Below are 18,104 nucleotides of genomic sequence, written 5' to 3' on the forward strand. Positions count from 1 at the left end.
CCAGGAGTTGGTGATGGACAGGGAGGCCTGGCGTGCTGTGATTCATGGGGTCACAAAGAGTCGGAAAGGACTGAGCAACTGAACCGAACTGAGCCATTCTTTCAAAAGCAGCCTGAGTCCATTTCTCCCATGAAGCCCTTCCTGATCTCCTTAAGCTTCTTTTGTCTGGTTACAGCTCTTACTGCATTGCTTATTTGACGGTGTTTTGTTTTGGTTTTTAATTGGAGGATAATCGCTTTACAATATTGTGTTAGTTTCTGCCATACAACAATGTGAATCAGCCATAAATATACATATATACCCTCCTTTCTGATCTTTCTGGTCCTCCCCTATCCCCCCATCTAGGTCCTCACAGAGCTCTGGGCTGGGCTCCCTGTGTTACACAGCAGCTGCCACTAGCTAGCTATTTTACACATGGTGGTATACATATGTCAATGCTACTCTCTTGATTTATCCAGCCTCTCCTTCCCCGCTGAGTACCCAAGACGATCCTCTGCATCTGTATCTCTATCCCTGCCATGCAAATATGTTCCTGAGTACCATTTTTCTAGATTCCACATATATGCATTAACATATGGTATTTGTTTTTCTCTTTCTGACTTACTTAACTCTATATAACAAGCTTTAGGTTCATCCACCTAATTTCAGGTAGCTCAAATTGGTTCCTTTATATAGCTGAGTAATATTCCATTGTATATATGTACCATAACTTTTTTATCTATTCATCTTGACAGTGGTTCTTACTTTGCTTATTTTTGTGTGTGTGTCTCTGATACCCATTGGAGAAGGCAATGACACCCTACTCCAGTGTTCTTGCCTGGAAAATCCCATGGATGGAGGAGCCTGATAGGCTGCAGTCCGTGGGGTCGCTAAGAGTCAGACATGACTGAAGTGACTTAGCAGCAGCAGCAGCTGGTACCCATCTTACCTCCTCAGTGACTCTCTGAAGAATGTAAAGAAAGAAACTGTGTCTTTTATGTCGCTGCCAATGTCTCTTGTTGAATTTAAAAATAGAAGCTTAACAGCACACTTTAATGTTTTCTCTGCTGCAAAGGTTGTAGTTACAAGAAAGATCTTCCCCCTCATTTTTCTCTTCTTGTTCACCTCCTTCCCACCCACTGTGACAAGGACTGCTTGAGTGTGACTAATGTTAGGATAACTTCACATTGGTTTATTCATTTGCGTTTTCATTCCCATAATTATAGTGTGAGATAAATGTCATTATCTCCAATTTTCAAGCTAAGAAATGGATACTCAGAGGTTAAAGAAGGTGTGTCTGGGATCACACAGGCAGCAAGTGGCAGAGTAGACATTGGAGAAAGGATGTAGGGCTCTCTGCTCAGGATGATTCTCTTATTCCTTGATGTACCCTTATCTTCCCTAAAACAATGTGACAGAGTTGCTTTATACAACTGTTCTGTACCTACATTAAAAACGCTGAGATAAATAGCAAGGTTCTCCTGCATAGCACAAGGAACTATATTCAATATCTTGTAATAAGCCATAATGGAAAATAATATGAAAAGGAATGCATATGTATAAAGCTGAATCACTTTGCTGTACACCAGAAACTAGCACAACACTGTAAAGCAACTATTCGTGCGTGGTCGCTCAGTTGTTTCTTGACTCTTTGTGACCCCATGGACTGTAGCCCACCAGGCTCCTCTGGGCATGGGATTTTCCAGGCAAGAATACTGAACTGGTTGCCACTTCCTACTCCAGGGGATCTTCCCGACCCAGGGATTGAACCAACATCTCTTGAATCTCCTGCATTGGCAAGAGGATTCTTTGCCCCTAGCACCACCTGGGAAGCCCAAAAATCAACTACGCTTCACTTAAAAAAATGCTGCAATAAGGCCCGAGTATTCCCTGGACACAATTATAAAGTAGATGTCATTTATCTTAGCTACTATAATTTTACTTTCAGAATCGTTCCCTTCTCTGAAAACACAGGATTTTTAATTGTTCTGATACCTTACTTCCTCTCCTGTTCTTGTTATCCTGCTTACTCCATTCCCTCAGACTCATTGACACTGAAATGTAAATGACTGATAAAATGTATTTATTGTTCATTAGCAATTCTCAGGTAGAAAATGTAAAGCAAAAGAGATGAGTTTTGACTGGGAGTTCAGATGTATACCAGCGAGTGTGGGAGTGTCAGAAAGCGCTCCTTGCCTTTGTTGTCTCTTAAAAAGAGTCACACAATAAAAATGAATATTTGGTAGGAGAACAATGTCTGTTCCTTAGGCAGATTTCCAAAATTATGTCCTGGATTTCTAGGTCTCTGGATCATTCCAACATAGCAGTAGTTTGTGTGAAATACTGCACAGTAATAAAATCTAGAGGTTGAGAATAAACCAGGTTAATGTCCCCAAGTGGGTATAACCCAAAGTCCAGAGACTCCCCTCAGAACAACTCTATGGTAACCATGAAACAAACAGGTGCAAGACAGGTGCAGGGGGATGAAGACAGCTTCCACAAGGGAGCTGTATGTAGGCGGTGTTGAAAAATGCAAAGAAAAATGACAGCTCATGCCATGCCAATCTTTTATATATTTTTTCTTATTAAACCATTTTACTTGGGACTGAAAGTAAAATAAACTTACCCACACTTTCTGATTGAGAATTGTAGCCAACTCCAGAAAATCTTTTCTGTTAGTTTTTTCCTTGTTTACTCAACTTAGGTTGTTTTTTTTTTTTTTTCACTTATCATTTCCCGAAAATTCATCTGCTTTGTATAATTGGGTAGCCTTCAGAGTGTTTAACCTACCCTTGTACACTCTGTGGATGCCATGAGATCAGGACAGTATTAATCTACTCCTACTTTCAGGGGTGGATCTTCATTGATATGACCCTAATCATTTCCATTCTTCCTGCCACAATGACTAGTTCACAGATAAGCATGGAGCCCAGGCTTATTTCTTGAGTTCTCTTCTGACACCAGAACCTGAATTGTACAAAGATAATCCTGATGACAAAAGTAAACTAGAGGGAGAAGGGGCTCTGAGATTTTCTTGGGTGTTGCTTGATCTGTTACTGCTGAAAAATGTCTATTTTACTGAATAATCACAGAGCTCTGTAATTCAAATCTGCGTTGCTATGCCAAACTAAAGAAATACTTATTTCCTTTTCATTGTGACCACATACCAGTCAATTTACAAAATGAATATTGTTCAGATTATTTATTTCACTACCTGTTAGGAATGCATTATTTTAAAGAGGATATTTTAAAATGCAAGAAGCTTAGGCTGATGCCTAACACTTAGTGGGTATCTGATGCATATTTTTAACTTTCTTTTTCCTTCTGGTAAGTGCAAAGACATGCTTAAAGGTCAGTGGACATGGTATAGGCCATGTGCATAGCAAGAATAAAAATATTTCTCACTATGTTCAAGTTGAAGAAGCAATGCCAGTTCTTGCACACAACACTGATTGACAAACAAGTTGGTCAGTTCTACAATAACTGGACAAATAGAGCTTATTCACAGTAAAACAAAAAAGCTGGAATCTACAACCCATAGCCATTTTAGGGAATTCTGAGATCTCACTCAATTTCTTTGTCTAAGAACTTTAATCCTAATGAATATACTTGAATGTCAGTATGGAGAAAGAGTCTATACGAAACAGCAAGAAAACAAGAATACATGGGTGATCAAGACTTCTTGCAAAATACTAATTCATATTTACATTGAGTTTAGGGATATTTAACTCTGTCCTTTTTGACAGAGTAAGGTCCATCTAGTCAAAACTATGCTTTTTCCAGTAGTCATGTAGGGATGTGAGAGTTGGACTGTGAAGAAAGCTGAGCACTGAAGAATTGATGCTTTTGAACTGTGGTGCTGGAGAAGACTCTTGAGAGTCCCTTGGACTACAAGGAGATAAAACCAGTCAAACCTCAAGGAAATCAGTCTTGAATATTCATTGGAAGGACTGATGCTGAAGCTGATGCAAAGAACTGACTCATTAGAAAAGACTCTGATGCTGGGGGAAATTGAAGGCAGGAGGAGAAGGGGATGACAGAGGATAAGATGGCTGGATGGCATCACTGATTTGATGGACATGAGTTTGAGCAAGCTCTGGGAGATGGTGATGGACAGAGAAGCCTGGCATGTTGTAGTCCATGGGGTTATAGAGTCAGACATGACTGAGTGACTGAACTGAAGACATTTCTATCTTGTAATTCCACAATTTTTCATTGCTAGAAAAGGATATTCTCTCTCTCTATTTTTTATTTTTGGCTGCACTATGTGGCATGTAGAACTTCCTTGACCAGGGCAACCAGGCTCAGACCCATGCTTCCTGCAGTGGAAGTGCAGATTCTTAACCACTGGACCACCAGTGAAGTGTTAGTCATGCAGTCATGTCCGACTCTTTGCAACCTCATGTAGCCTTCCAGGCTCCTCTGTTCATGGAATTCTCCAAGCAAGAATATTGGAGTGGGTTGCCATTCCCTTCTCCAGGGGAACTTCCCAACCCAGGGACCACCAGAGAAGTCCCTAAATGATTTTTTGATATATGGCCACACATTTTCTCCCTTCAATAGAATTAAATATGTTGAAATTAATTTAAAATATGTATTTATTTATGGCTATCTGGGTCTTCATTGCTGCATAGGTTTTCTCTAGTTGCAGTGAGCAAGGGCTACTCTTTGTTGCAATGGGCAGGCTTCTCATTGCAGTGGCTTCCCTTGTTGGGGAGCATGGGCTCCAGGATGCTTGGACTTCTATAGTTGTGGCTCTCGGGCTCCAAAGTGTGGGCTCAGTAGTTGTGGCTCACAGACCTAGCTGCTTTGAGGCATGTGGGATCCTCCCAGACCAGGGGTGCATTGGCAGGTGGATTACTAACCACTAGATCACCAGGGAAGCTCCTGTTGCAGTATATTTATGTCACAGAAAATGATCTGAGAAAATAAGGTATCTTCTTTCAAATTAATGTAAGAGCTTGAAATATACTTTAAAAAAGAATAGACATGTACTACTTAATCTCCCATTAATAGAACTTCCAGATTAAATGATGCTGTCCATTTCTTCTATTAATCACACTGGCTGAAGCCCACAGTTATTGAAAGCTCATGACTAGCAGACTTTTCTTTAGGTGTCCACACTCCTCTATTCTCATCGAATGAGTTGATGTCAAGTGTCAAGTCTGGTGATTCCCAAACTGATTTACACTGGTAACACTTTATGGGTAGCCTCTGTGTCAGGCCCTGGATCCATATGCAGTCTGGTGTGATGACCATTCATCATTCACTATCCTGGAAAAGCAAAGGGGGATTAATGATATAAGAATGTAAGGACATTAGCACATGCCTGGCACTCATTCAAAGGTAGGCTTTGTTGTTAGCAATATTTTCATTACTTTGAATCATAACAGTGGCTGTGCAAAGTAGTATCTTTCCCATTTCATCATTAAAAACTGAGACTCGGACAAGTTAAGTGTTTTTTTTCCCCCTAAGTTACACAAAAATAAGCAACAAGACCAGAGTTTTATCCTGTCATTTGCCCTCCCAAGCCTAAGGTCACTGCAATGTATCCATAATACATTTAGAGAAATCAAGGTTTCCTTGAGCACCACCATTCCAGGCCAGAGGGGAAAATGTGTTTCCAGTCTTCTTTCCAACACTAATGGAATAAGTATTTTATGTTCCAGGCCTAGAAGATTAGCTGCTATTTTCTAGCCTCATGCCTCTACTGATGTTTCTTGTTTATTTTAACACCACTCCCTCCTCACAACAACCTATTTTACATTTTGGAAATCTTATTTGTTCTTTGCTGATCCATGTAATTTTAAAAAATCCTCTTGTTGTAAGCTACAGACATCACACAACTATTGACACTAAGAACAGCCATAATATTACACAAAATTTATTGAATATCTCCTTTATACTAGGCAATGTGCTAAGTAGAATGTGTGGATACATGGGGTATCCCATGAGGTCAGAGTCTGGATAAGAATATTAAGGATTAGAAATGTTGAGTAAAATCCCTAGATGATACAGCTGTTAAGGAACTGATATGGTCTGAATTTTTGTTTCTCCCCCAGATTCATGAAAACCTAACACCCAAGGTAATGGTATTAGGAGGTAGCATTTTGGGGAGATAATTTTGTCACGAGGGTGGTGCTCTCATGAATGGGATTCTTTGCTTATTCAATAGACTCCAGAGTGCTCACCCCACTATGTGAGATACAATGAAAAGTTGGCAGTCTGCAACAGGGAAGAGGGCTTTCCCATGAGAACCTGGTCATGTTGGCACCCTGCTCTTTGACTCCTAGCCTCCAGAACTGTGAGGAATAACTTTCTACTATTATAAGCTACTCATTCTGTAGAACTTTGCTATAGCAATCAGAAAGGACTAAAATTGCAATAAAATGGGATTTAAACCCAGGAATACTGAGTTGGGAAGTTAGACTCACTGTGTTCCATTTGGTGAGTGGATGTGTTCAGTGGATTTAATATTTATTCATAGGAAGCCTGGAGCAATTTATCTTTCTCTAGGATTAGTAGATCTATCAAACTGAAGGTAAAGTTTTCACTGGGAGTTGAAGTCTTTCTATGAAGCAAAAGACATAATTTTTGAGCCACTAGGCTCATAGGGGTTTCATTATGAAACTAAGATGTTTTCAGCATGAAAACAAAAACACGAAGGTGATAATGACATTGTTATCCAACTTCAAAAGAAAATGTCCTTTGGTAGGACATAGACCAGACTTCAGGGACAGAAGAAAGTGAAAGGAAATTTAGAGTGAAATAAATCTCAGCAGAAGCTCCCTTCCTCCCTCCCATCCCTCCCCCAAAGAACCTGCCATATACCAGTATACTTTTTAAATACTCAAATCACAGAAAACTACTTTTACCAATTTTTTCTTTACAACTTAATGTTTTCAATTAGGTCTATCTGATTTCTTATTTTAAAAATATTAGTTTAGATATATATATAAAGACCTCATCTATAAATTAGTTTCAGATAAGTCCAAAAGAAAGGGAAACATGCAAATTACTGTATTAAGTAGAATTTGTTATTAAGTTGCATAAGAAGTGTTCTTCAGTTGTAAAAAAGACCTTTGTGAAGTATTTCTGCTGTCATTGGCTTCTACACTGCATGAATAGACACTTAACTACGAACACAAAAATTCAGAGAATTGTTTAATAACGCCCAGTAAAAATGCTTGCCAATCTCTGCTGAGTAACTGATGGATGGATACTTACCAAATTGAAAGGACAAAATATATTTTGACATCCAATATTTTATCTGCATGAAAATGAATTCTTTGTTATTACTGCTAATTCTATTATTTCCCAATCAGCAGTCATAAGTAAGTATATGGTTACTGCAATTATTTTAATATTTTAGATTAGATATTTAATAACAAGCTCATAGAGTCATTGTAGATATTAAACTTTGAATAAAGAATGCGTGCCAGACTTGCTTGAGAATGCAATGGAAATGTAGATTGCAAGCCTGATATCCTGAGTGTGTAGTAAAATGCCTGGAACATAGTAGATTCTCAAGGATTTTATCAAAATCAAACGAACTGAACAGGAGGAATAACAACAAACTGTTATTTGAGTCTATGGTAAACTCTCATACAGATTATGCTGTCAGATTCTGTGATAAACCAAGATCTGTTTAGAATTTAGACGAACATAACTTATATTTTTAAGAATATTCAGTGGCAATATATTTAAACTATTTTATACAGTAAACCATGTTTAACATGAAAGTGTCTTGCCTTACACTGAGTTTGAATCACCATTCTTCTCCATTGTTAAACTGTGCAAGTTATTGAAATGCGTTAGGAAACTGCTCTGTACCTGACGTTGTCTTTACTATAAAATGGGGGTTGTCATGGAACTTTTTCATAGAGTTGTGATGTTACTATGCCTGGCGCATTGTCAACAATGTATAGATGCCAACCTTTTCAATTTTGTATCATTTCTGCCTTCCTGTTGATTTGGAAAACTCAAGGTATGCAATCATTTTAAATTATGTGAAGTTGTATGGCTTTAAATAATAATAGAAGTTCGGTTGGACTTTGGTGTTTTACATTTTTTAAAATAGATTTTTTTGTCTTCATACATAGCTCTCATTTTTTTCCCTATTCTCCTCTCAGTACCAATTATTTCCTTTCTTCTTTTGTGATGCCTGAATTTTTTAAAGGAATCAACCCTTGTGCAATATCAGTCTGCATATTTCAGAAATATTTCATATTTCTGCATATTTACCCCACAGTTTCTCCCCCTTGCCTCTGTATTCTTTCCTATCTATACCTAGAACTAACCAGAATTAGGAACAATTACTGAGAACAATTTTGGAGGGATGGGCAAAAACAAACTGCATACTTTTTCTTTCTGTTTTAATTGAGATCTTTAAAAAATATAACTTTAGATGGAGGTTGCCACCTGGGAGCAGAAAATGAAGATGGAAAGAAATTGAGTTCTAGCCTCAGGTTTGAGTCCCTGGAGTCCCCATGACTGGGGTTCACAGGTGGGTAAGTCATAAACCAAAAGATCATTTTTGCTTAATTGAGTTTAATTTTTCTGTCACTTGCAACCAAAAGAAAGTAAACTAACAATCTCTTTCTTGTTTTATCAGTGTCTTTTACTTTTCTCCCCACTCCTCCAAACACCCTATTAATTTGCCATTATTAATCAACTTTGGGGGCTTCCCTGGTGACTCAGACGGTAAAGAATCTGCCCATAATGCAGGAGATCTGGGTTTGATCCCTCAGTTGGGAAGATCCCCTGGAGAAACGAATGGCAACCCACTCCAGTATTCTTGCCTAGGAAATCCCATGGACAGAGAAGCCTGGCAGACTACAAAGAGTTAGACACGATTCAGTGACTAACACTTTCACTTTCTTCTATCAGATCTAGCCTTAGGAATGAGATAATCTAGTTTGTTAATATTTTATCCTACCTTGAATCAATATGCTCTGAGAAGGCTTGAGAGAGTTTTGTTACACTTATATTTAACTTCTTAGAAATGCCTTTTTAAAAAATTAAAAAAAAATCTTGGCCATACCTAGCAGCAAATCTCAGATTTACCACTTACCACTCAGACTTACCACTTACCACTTATTTGAAAAAGTTATATGTCAATATCAGTTTCATATTTTGAAGCACGAGGATAATAATACACTACTTGATTGAAATGAGGAGTGAAGATACAACACTTAGTACAGGGCATGGCATTGATGACTGCATTTGAAATAAGCTACATCGTTTGTAGTTATTTTCCAAGTTGATGGGATGCATTCAGCTATTCAGATGATTATTGATCTATGTACTCTATTTATGGATTTTTTCCTCTCTGTAAACGTTTACTTCAGGATATTTTACTTTCTCCTTTACCTCACCGAAGAGAGGATCAGAAAGAAAGGGGAGGAATAAATGTAAATATTACTTTTTGTTGTTTAGTTTGATATCACACATGTCAAAAAAGCTGAAGCCTTTCATTTCAATAAGCCTTAAGAATTTGGATTTGGTAGCATAGTCCTTCATTCTCGTGCTTCTTCTATATGTAAAACTTTATTTTCCTGAAAATACTGTTTTTGCAGAAGAGCATTTTACTAGACATTTAAATTTTCTAGAATGATAGTGCCTGAGGAAACTCCTGATTTCTTATCCATCTAGACATACCTATAACTTCAGAGGAGCTATTATGTGTTTCCATAGCATTCTAATAGTTTACATGTGCCTTAAACACATATGCTTTTATTGTCAATCTTCCTGTTTTACAGTCTTTCCAATCCAATCCTACCTTTCCCACATGGAAGAAAGCTAGGAAATCTGCTCAGATTTCCTTTTCTCAACCTCCCTGCTGCCAGCTTACCTCCTTCTTTCCATCCCATAGGAAGCCAACAGCCAGTTCAAATTTCCTCTGTGGAGGATGTGTCCCACCTGGTTGCTTCTCCTGCCTAGCAACAGGTGGTTATTTTTGTACCAACAGCACTTTGGACTCCCTGGCTGTCAGATCTCATTGCCAGTGGTTTGAGTTCCTTTCAGACTTCAATAGGTATATCGCCAATTTCCATTTTTTGAAAATAATTTCCTTTCTCTCCTTCCCCCCGCCTTTTTTTTTTGTGGCCACGCAGCATGCCCTGTGGGATCTTAGTTCCCCAATCAGGCATTGAACCCATGCCCCCTGCAGTGGAAGCACAGAATCTTAACCACTAAGACCGCCGGAGAAGTCCCTGAAAATAACTTTTTAATAAAATAATCTTGTTTATTAATAATTCCATTAAGTTAAAATTTTTTTTTTAGTTATACTTAAACACTGAATCACTGATAGATCTGTTTGTTTCCTCTTTTCTGATTTTTTTTTTTCCAAGCAGTTTCCAAACATGTGGATTGTATCGCTTTAGTCGATGAACAGGGCTTCCTCAGTGGCTCAGAGGTAAAGAATCTGCCTGCAATGTAGAAGACCCAAGTTCGATCCCTGGGTCGGGAAGATCCCCTGGAGGAGGGCATGGCAACCCATTCCAGTGTTCTTGCCTGAAGAATCCTATAGACAGAGGAGCCTGGCAGACTACAGTCCATAGGGTTGCAAAAAATTAGACACAACTGAAGTGACTAAGAACAACTGGTGAACAATGGAATCAGAATTCCAGAAGCCCCCATTTTTCAGCCTGGTTGCACTATGGATTTAAGTGTTCTTCTCTTTACCATTATTTTGGGGTTTGAAAAATAACCAATGAATTGGGATTCCTATGGATAGAACACAGGACTATACACTTAAAAATTATTCACTGTAGGTAATAGTGAATGCTAATCAGGCCTGGTAGCCCTTGGACAAAACAAGATCTTAATAGTGGAAAATGAATATGTTTAATAGGTGTTTATTTTTCCCATGGGAAGAATATTTCTTGTGGGTAAAAAAATGAACCCACTGAAAAGTGGATAACAGCAATTTCTTTGATAATTCATTGAGTTTCTCTTCTTCATTTTTGAAGACCTGGCTTTGGTAATGTATATCTACAAAGGAACTAAAGTTGTTGTTGTTTTTTCCAAATAGGTAAAGCTTAGGGACAATATGATCAAAATGATAAATGGCCTCATCAAAATATACCAGGTATGAATTTTTCCCAGCAGTCTCAGGAATGTGAAAAATGATATGTTGTTTAAAGACATATCAAATGTTTGCTTCAGCTGCACATATACTAAAGCTGGAACAACACGAAGAAGATCGGCATGGACCCTGAGCAAGGATGACACACACATTCATGAAACGTTCCATGTTAAAAACAAACACAAAAAGACTTATGTAACTAAACTTCACTCTGAGCTCTATGCCTTGAAATTCAGTTTCTGTCTTTATTGGAGATTCCTCCTTATCTTTTCCTGTAGGGTTGTGCAAAATCTCATATGGTCTGATACATAGAATATTCCAGAAGGAGCCTCCTTTCCTGCCCACATGCATCATCACTTGTGGGCTCTTCACAGTAGTCTTTGTGGTGACTTGGAGTCAGAAATCACCTGGGTTCCCTCTGTACTTTTGGGCATTATATTTTTGACTTTGCTTGGAGATCCAGTGTTTAGGGTACACCAAATCCCTCTCTGAGATTAAGTCGCCTTATCTAAGCCTCAGCAAGAGACCAGGCTTAGAGTGCTGCTCCTCATAGTTTGTTCTGCCATCTCTCCTTTCACAGTCTTGGGCAATCTCCCTGTCATTTACTCTCTGATCATTTGTGCTTCTACCATTTGATCTGTAATCCTTTGCCATATTTTATCATCATGTAGCATGAATGTGGTACTGTACAGTTCCATGTACAGATAAGATGAAAGCAGCTTTCATCAGCCTTTTCATTGCTAAGGGTGAAGGAAACACAGGGCAGGGTGGTGTAACGTAAGAACATCAGCTTAAGATCTGTACATGAATGAGCTTAAAATTGAAAATGACTGCTTAAGGGCAGGAGTATATCTGAGTATAATTCTTTTATTCCTAAAGTTAGGATAGTAATACTTAACCTCTCTAAAGTTATTGTTGCTACAGAGGTAATATATGTAACACATCTGGCCCAGAACAATTGTTCTTTTATTGTTAGATTAAGGAAATAGCAACCCATTCTTTCCTGGAGAATCCCATGGACAGAGGAGCCTAGTGGGTTCATGGGATCACAAAGGGTTGAACATGACTGAAGCGACTTGAGTATGCATGCACATACTGATAGCTGATGTGCGACTGGGTAGGCCATTATGAACAGGGGATGAATTTATACATCTTCAGATCTCAGCCTCAAACAGAAGAACTCTGTGCTTTTGATTGTGTGAGTCTGTTTTTTCCTCTTCATAGGATAGCTTTTCTTCCCTTTTTCATTCAAAAAATGTTTATTACTTAAGATAAATTGTATATATTTTGCTCTAGTCTGATTTTAATAAGATAGGCTAACACAGCTTGTCACAGTTTATTACTAAGGTAGGCATATAGTGGGGGAGGGCAGTTAATTAAAATATAGAGTTTTGTGTTTTTTTTTAATTATTACTGAATTTGTTACAACATTGCTGCTGTTGTTGACATTATGGCATTTTGGCTGTGAGGCACATGGGATCTTAGCTCCCCAACAAGGGGTTGAACCTGCACCTCCTGCATTAAAATGTAAAATCTTAACCACTGGACTACCAGGCAAGTCCCTAAAATGCAGCATGTTGAGTGCCAAGATATATGTTGCAAAGGGACCTTTTACTCATGTGGATATCATACCTGAGTGGTAGAGAAAAGTGGTGTCTAGTCAGAGAGAACACCTTCTACTTGGTTGATTAACTGATTATATGTAGCTCTGCCTTCTTTCTAAAGACAAAATGTTCCATAACTACTCAGCTCTGCTAGCCATACTTTAGAACACAATAAGTGCTTTGGCCAAATTCTATTACCTTGATTAATTTGCATTTAGCTGTAGCAGGTTAAAAAAAAAAAAGTCCTAATATCCACGCTGATAGTATCTCCTATCTTCTTTCTGTTAACTTTACTGTTAAAAAGATTAAGGCAATGATATCCCTTTGTCTCCCCCCGCCCACTTGTTTAAATTGGGAACATTTTCTTAAAACAAAAATATTATTGAGATATTAAAATTTAAAACAGAAAAACTGCAACCCAGACATGTTTTGTTAATCAAGAAATTCTCAAATTTTCTCCACCCTTTCCCCACTATTCTTTCCTAAAGCTCTAGAACTCTCTCTCCAGAACCCTGATGAGCTCAGATAAAGTAAGTCGGGTCGAGGTAGAAGGCTTTCTGAAAGTGATTTATGAAAAAAAAAAAGAAAAAAGAAAGTGATTCATGGTGAAGGAGTCATTCAGCATATGCCACCCTGAAATTCAAGCATAGTCAGGATGGCGTTTCAAATTATTTCCAAAGATAAGAGTCTATAGATAAATGATGCATTAGTGAGATCCGAGCACTTTTTCTCAGAGTGTTTTCTTGTATTTTAGTGATTTTTCTCGGTCATTCAGATTAAAAACTTGCTGGTGCCACTGGAAACAATAGAAAATGTGTCATAGCAGTATATGAAGAAAGGATAAAGTGACATGGTCTTGCCCATCTTATTCTTGGGAAGAACATGCAAATTTCATGCTTCTTCTTGGTGTTCTTCAAGATTCAAAGTCTTTCTCTTTTCATAAAGAAGGATTTGAAAAAGGTCAATGTTCAGTAAGAGGGGAAAGGTTTGGTCATATTTTATGAAACTCTTGGGAGAAGGAGAGAGAGAGAGCAGGAAAGACATTTTCCAAGCGGTCGTACGGATGAGATATTATTGTGTGGTGTACTTGCTTACAGCTGGTAGTAATCACTCCCCAACAGCATACGATTATTTCCTGGTATCAAATGTGAACACATGTGAGCCCTTCTCTTCAAGAGCACTTTTTATTCATGTTTTTGAATATAGGTTATCATTGTGATCCTAACCCACATTTATTAGAGTCTGTTTTTAATCAAATGAAAGGTCTTTACTGAGGAATATTTCTTGTGGGTAAAAAAAATGAACCCACTGAAAAGTGGATAACAGCAATTTCTTTGATAATTCATTGAGTTTCTCTTCTTCATTTTTGAAGACCTGGCTTTGGTAATGTATATCTACAAAGACTGTTGTTTATTCACAAGTACCATAAATATCTACTTATAGTAATGTAGAGTTAACTTACCAAGAAAGTAATGCTTTTGGAGAAAACCATGACCTATCTTATACTAAAATAATCTTAATTGGCTCCAAGGTAAAAGATATTTTTGTCTCACTTTCATTTATTTTCAGAAAATGTAAAAGCAATTCCCTAAAATACGCTTCAACATGATGTCGATGTACTGTGGTAGACTGAGAAAAAAAAGGTCCCTCCAATTCATTCATTTCCTAGTCCCTGGAGTCTGTGAATATTAATATTAAATCCTTATGTGGCAAAAGATGTGATTAAGGATCTTGAGAGATGGCACTTAGCTTGGATTGTCTGGGAAACCTAAAGACCATCACAGGTGTCCTTATAAGAAAGAGCTAGCGGGAAGAGGAGAAGATGTTATAAAGGCAGAGCAGAGGCAGATGCAGCCAGGCAGACTGAAGCCATAAATGTGGGACCCAAGGTTGCCTGGGGCTGACTGTACATGTGTATGCACAACATATATCTTGGATTCTTTTTATAATTTTTGTTCTGTCACTGTAAGGAGACAAAAGAAACTTGACTCCAGTGCTCTGACGGTCAATGTACTAGCTATTGCAGTATCCAAGGCAAGCACTGAAATTCCTCAGGCCAGTTTTCCTGCGTCACTCAGAGCAACACACCAAGTCCTAAGGAATGCCTTAGAATTTACTTCTTGTTTTAAGTATCAATCCTTTCTTCATAACACTCTTCCTATTGTTGATTGTTTAGGAAGGACTTTAACTTATTCTTTAATTACTAGATTGTCAACAAATGTGCTATGCACACATTATGTAAAATGTTGGGAAATAAAGCAAAATCAAGTGCAAAGCCCGACAGAGGAAAGCTGACGAGGATGGATATTAAAACAGACTCCTTTCTTTGTAAAGCATCTTACGAAGTCATTTGAACCATAGGAAATTGCCAATATTTAATTATTTTTGACTTACAATAACTGTGATTTCATACTGTTCAGCACAATCATTAGTAGAGATCTGGCAGCTCACTGGTGAATTTAATTTGACTTAAGTGTCATGTGCCAAACTGAGTAAATATATTCAGGCTGGTTTTCAGTTTGCTTCAGTCATATTCACCAGAAATGAGTGGTTCTATTTGTTCCCCCATAGGCCTGTATAAACTAAACTGGGTTGTTGCAAACATCTTTTAGAAATATTCAACTTGTGTTAGGCTGTAGTTTTAGCCAAAGAAGATATTCTTCTCACTCACTTTCAGTTCCTTGATACTCTAGACCAGGGATAGACAAACTTTTTTTTTTTGGTAAAGGGCCAGACAGTTAAGTACTTTAGTCATATCATCTGTTTCAGTTCAGTTCAGTCATTCAGTCGTGTTTGACTCTTTGTGACACCATGGACTGCAGCACACCAGGCCTCCCTGTCCATCACCACCTCCCGGAGTTTACTCAAACTTATGTCCATCGAGTCGGTGACGCCATCCAACCATCTCATCCTCTGTCGTCCCCTTCTCCTCCTGCCTTTAATCTTTCCCAGTATCAGGGTCTTTTCAAATGAGTCAGTTCTTTGCATCAGGTGGCCAAAGTATTAGAGTTTCAGCTTCAACATCAGTCCTTCCATTGAATATTCAGGACTGATTTCCTTTAGGATGGACTGGTTGGATCTCCTTGAAGGCCAAGGGACTCTCAAAAGTCTTCCCCAACACTACAGTTCAAAAGCATCAGTTCTTTGGTGCTCAGCTTTCTTTATAGTCCAACTCTCACATCCATACATGACTACTGGAAAAACCATAGCTTTGACTAGATGGACCTTTGTTTGAAAAGTAATGTCTCTGTTTTTTAATATGCTGTCTAGGTGTCATAACTTTTCTTCCAACTTTTCTTTCAATCATCTCTTTAGTAGCTACTCAAACCTTGCCTTCTAGACCTGAGGAGCCAAAGATAACACTTAAGTGAATGAATATGGTTGGGTTCAAAAATTTTTTTGTTTATTCATAATGAAATTTGAACTGAAATATTTTGATATTTGATATTTTTGATAATCTTTATTTTGGTAAATTTTCAATACTTAACAAATGCAAAATTCCTTCTTAGTTAATGGACATATGAAAGCATACAAGGGTCATCATTAGCCCTTGGCCTGTAGCTTTTTCATGCTTATTCTTGAAGTATACTTGTCAAAATATTTAGGAAACTCTGTAAGATTCTTTTGGGTCTATGAAGTCTTAGCTCAATAGAAGAGCCAAAAGAATCCTTCAAGTTTAAATTTCCTAGAATCCTATAATTTCTGCTCCATAGGGATGCTGCTGCTAAGTCACTTCAGTCGTGTCCGACTCTGTGCGACCCCATAGATGGCAGCCCACCAGGCTCCCCCGTCCCTGGGATTCTCTAGGCAAGAACACTGGAGTGGGTTGCCATTTCTTTCTCCAATGTATGAAAGTGAAAAGTGAAAGTGAAGTCGCTCAGTCATGTCCAACCCTCAGCAACCCCATGGACTGCTGCCTACCAGGCTCCTCCGTCCATGGGATTTTCCAGGCAAGAGTACTGGAGTGTGGTGCCATTGCCTTCTCCGAGTAGGTATGCTACAAATGTCATTATTCTAATATTTAGCAGATTCTGTTCTGAGAAAGGAAATGCCTTTTCTTCTCCAGGAGATAATCTCAGAAGTACTGTACACTAACTGGGAAAATAGTGGTAACTGAGTCAGAGAGGAAACTCAACCAAGGGAAATTTCATTTCCTCTCTAGCACAGAAATACTAGGCTGTGTGATTTTTCTCCTCCATTTATCAGCACCTGTTCCAGATGAAGGCTGTGCTTTGAGGGTCAAATAGAACAGAGCCCTGGGCATCCCCATTGAGATCCATGGACTTCCTCATGAGTCGGTTTCCTCATTTTGGAAGTCCTAAATGAGATTAACTTGCTTCTTTCTTTTGCTCTCTCCTTTTAACTACTCATATCTGCTGAACAATCTTTCATTTTGCCAGCTATAATCACAAACAGCCACAAGGTTGGACAGTTTATGCCCCTGACTTACAAAGGGTTCGTTCAGTGATTGATTTCATGTCTTAAAAAAAAGAGAGAGAGAGAGTGAGATTACCTACAAGGTGTAAGTAATTGGGTGTGAGCAATCTCTGTTCTTCAGGAAAATGAACACTTCATTCTGAGCTGGAGATCAGCCAACCGGACAGTGATTTGAGAATATTTTTTCATCGTCTCCTTTAGCTGACTGCTCTTTCCACTCAAGATCGCTGATGATTTTGCTTTCATCCTTGCCTGAAAATCAAGCCATTTGTAAATCCATGCCACTTTACATAGCCCATTGGAGAAAGAATGCAGCGTCATTTCATCTTACCTCAAACAGAATAAGGTGATTACAGTAGAGTAGACAAAGGACTCCAAGTCACACTTGGGACTATTCCCTTTAAAGTGTAGAAAACTCTGGGTGTGAGTTATTGGTTTGAGAATTGTGAGTGGTGGCTAATACATTGGAGTGATTTTCTTTCTTTTTTAAAAAAATATTTATTTATTTGACTGTGCCAGGTCTTATTGATAGTTGCAGCATATGGGATCTATTTCCTTGAGCAAGGATTGAACCTGGGTCCCCTGCATTGGGAGCATGGAGTCTTAGACACTGAACCACCAGGCAAGTTCCTGGAGTCATTTCCTTTTTTGCCATAATGGTTGTTGAAGCTTTTTATATAATACGAATTTGCAATTAGAGTGCCCAGTTTAATTCAAAACTCATCATTTCTTTACCTCCTTGTGCCTCCATTTTCAACATCTGTACAATGGGGTAATAATAACAAGCTGTTCTGAGAACAAAAGACTTGATTCGTGTTTCTTTGCATGGTTTGTCTCATTTAATTATTATTGTCCCAAGTATGAATATCTCTACTACTTGAATTCTACTTACTTTGTACGTTATATTGGAAATACGTGCCCATGGAAAATCCAACTTTCACTTAATTCTTGGTGCTCTTCTTTTCCAATCCTATAATCTAGTCTCAGAGATGACT

The 18,104-nt window shown here is 38.3% G+C and overlaps 1 non-coding gene across 1 annotated transcript; it reads left to right on the forward strand.

Moving 5' to 3' along the window:
- Positions 1-11,137: 11,137 nt before the first annotated feature.
- On the forward strand, positions 11,138-11,242 carry LOC129560572 (U6 spliceosomal RNA). The gene has a single exon (XR_008686805.1). It is a non-coding gene; the product is annotated as a U6 spliceosomal RNA (small nuclear RNA).
- The last annotated feature ends 6,862 nt before the right edge of the window (positions 11,243-18,104 follow it).

Source organism: Moschus berezovskii, chromosome 16 (assembly GCF_049115385.1).
Source record: "Moschus berezovskii isolate FMDL1 chromosome 16, NW_MosBer_1.0, whole genome shotgun sequence".
In the NCBI taxonomy this organism is placed as follows: domain Eukaryota; kingdom Metazoa; phylum Chordata; class Mammalia; order Artiodactyla; family Moschidae; genus Moschus; species Moschus berezovskii.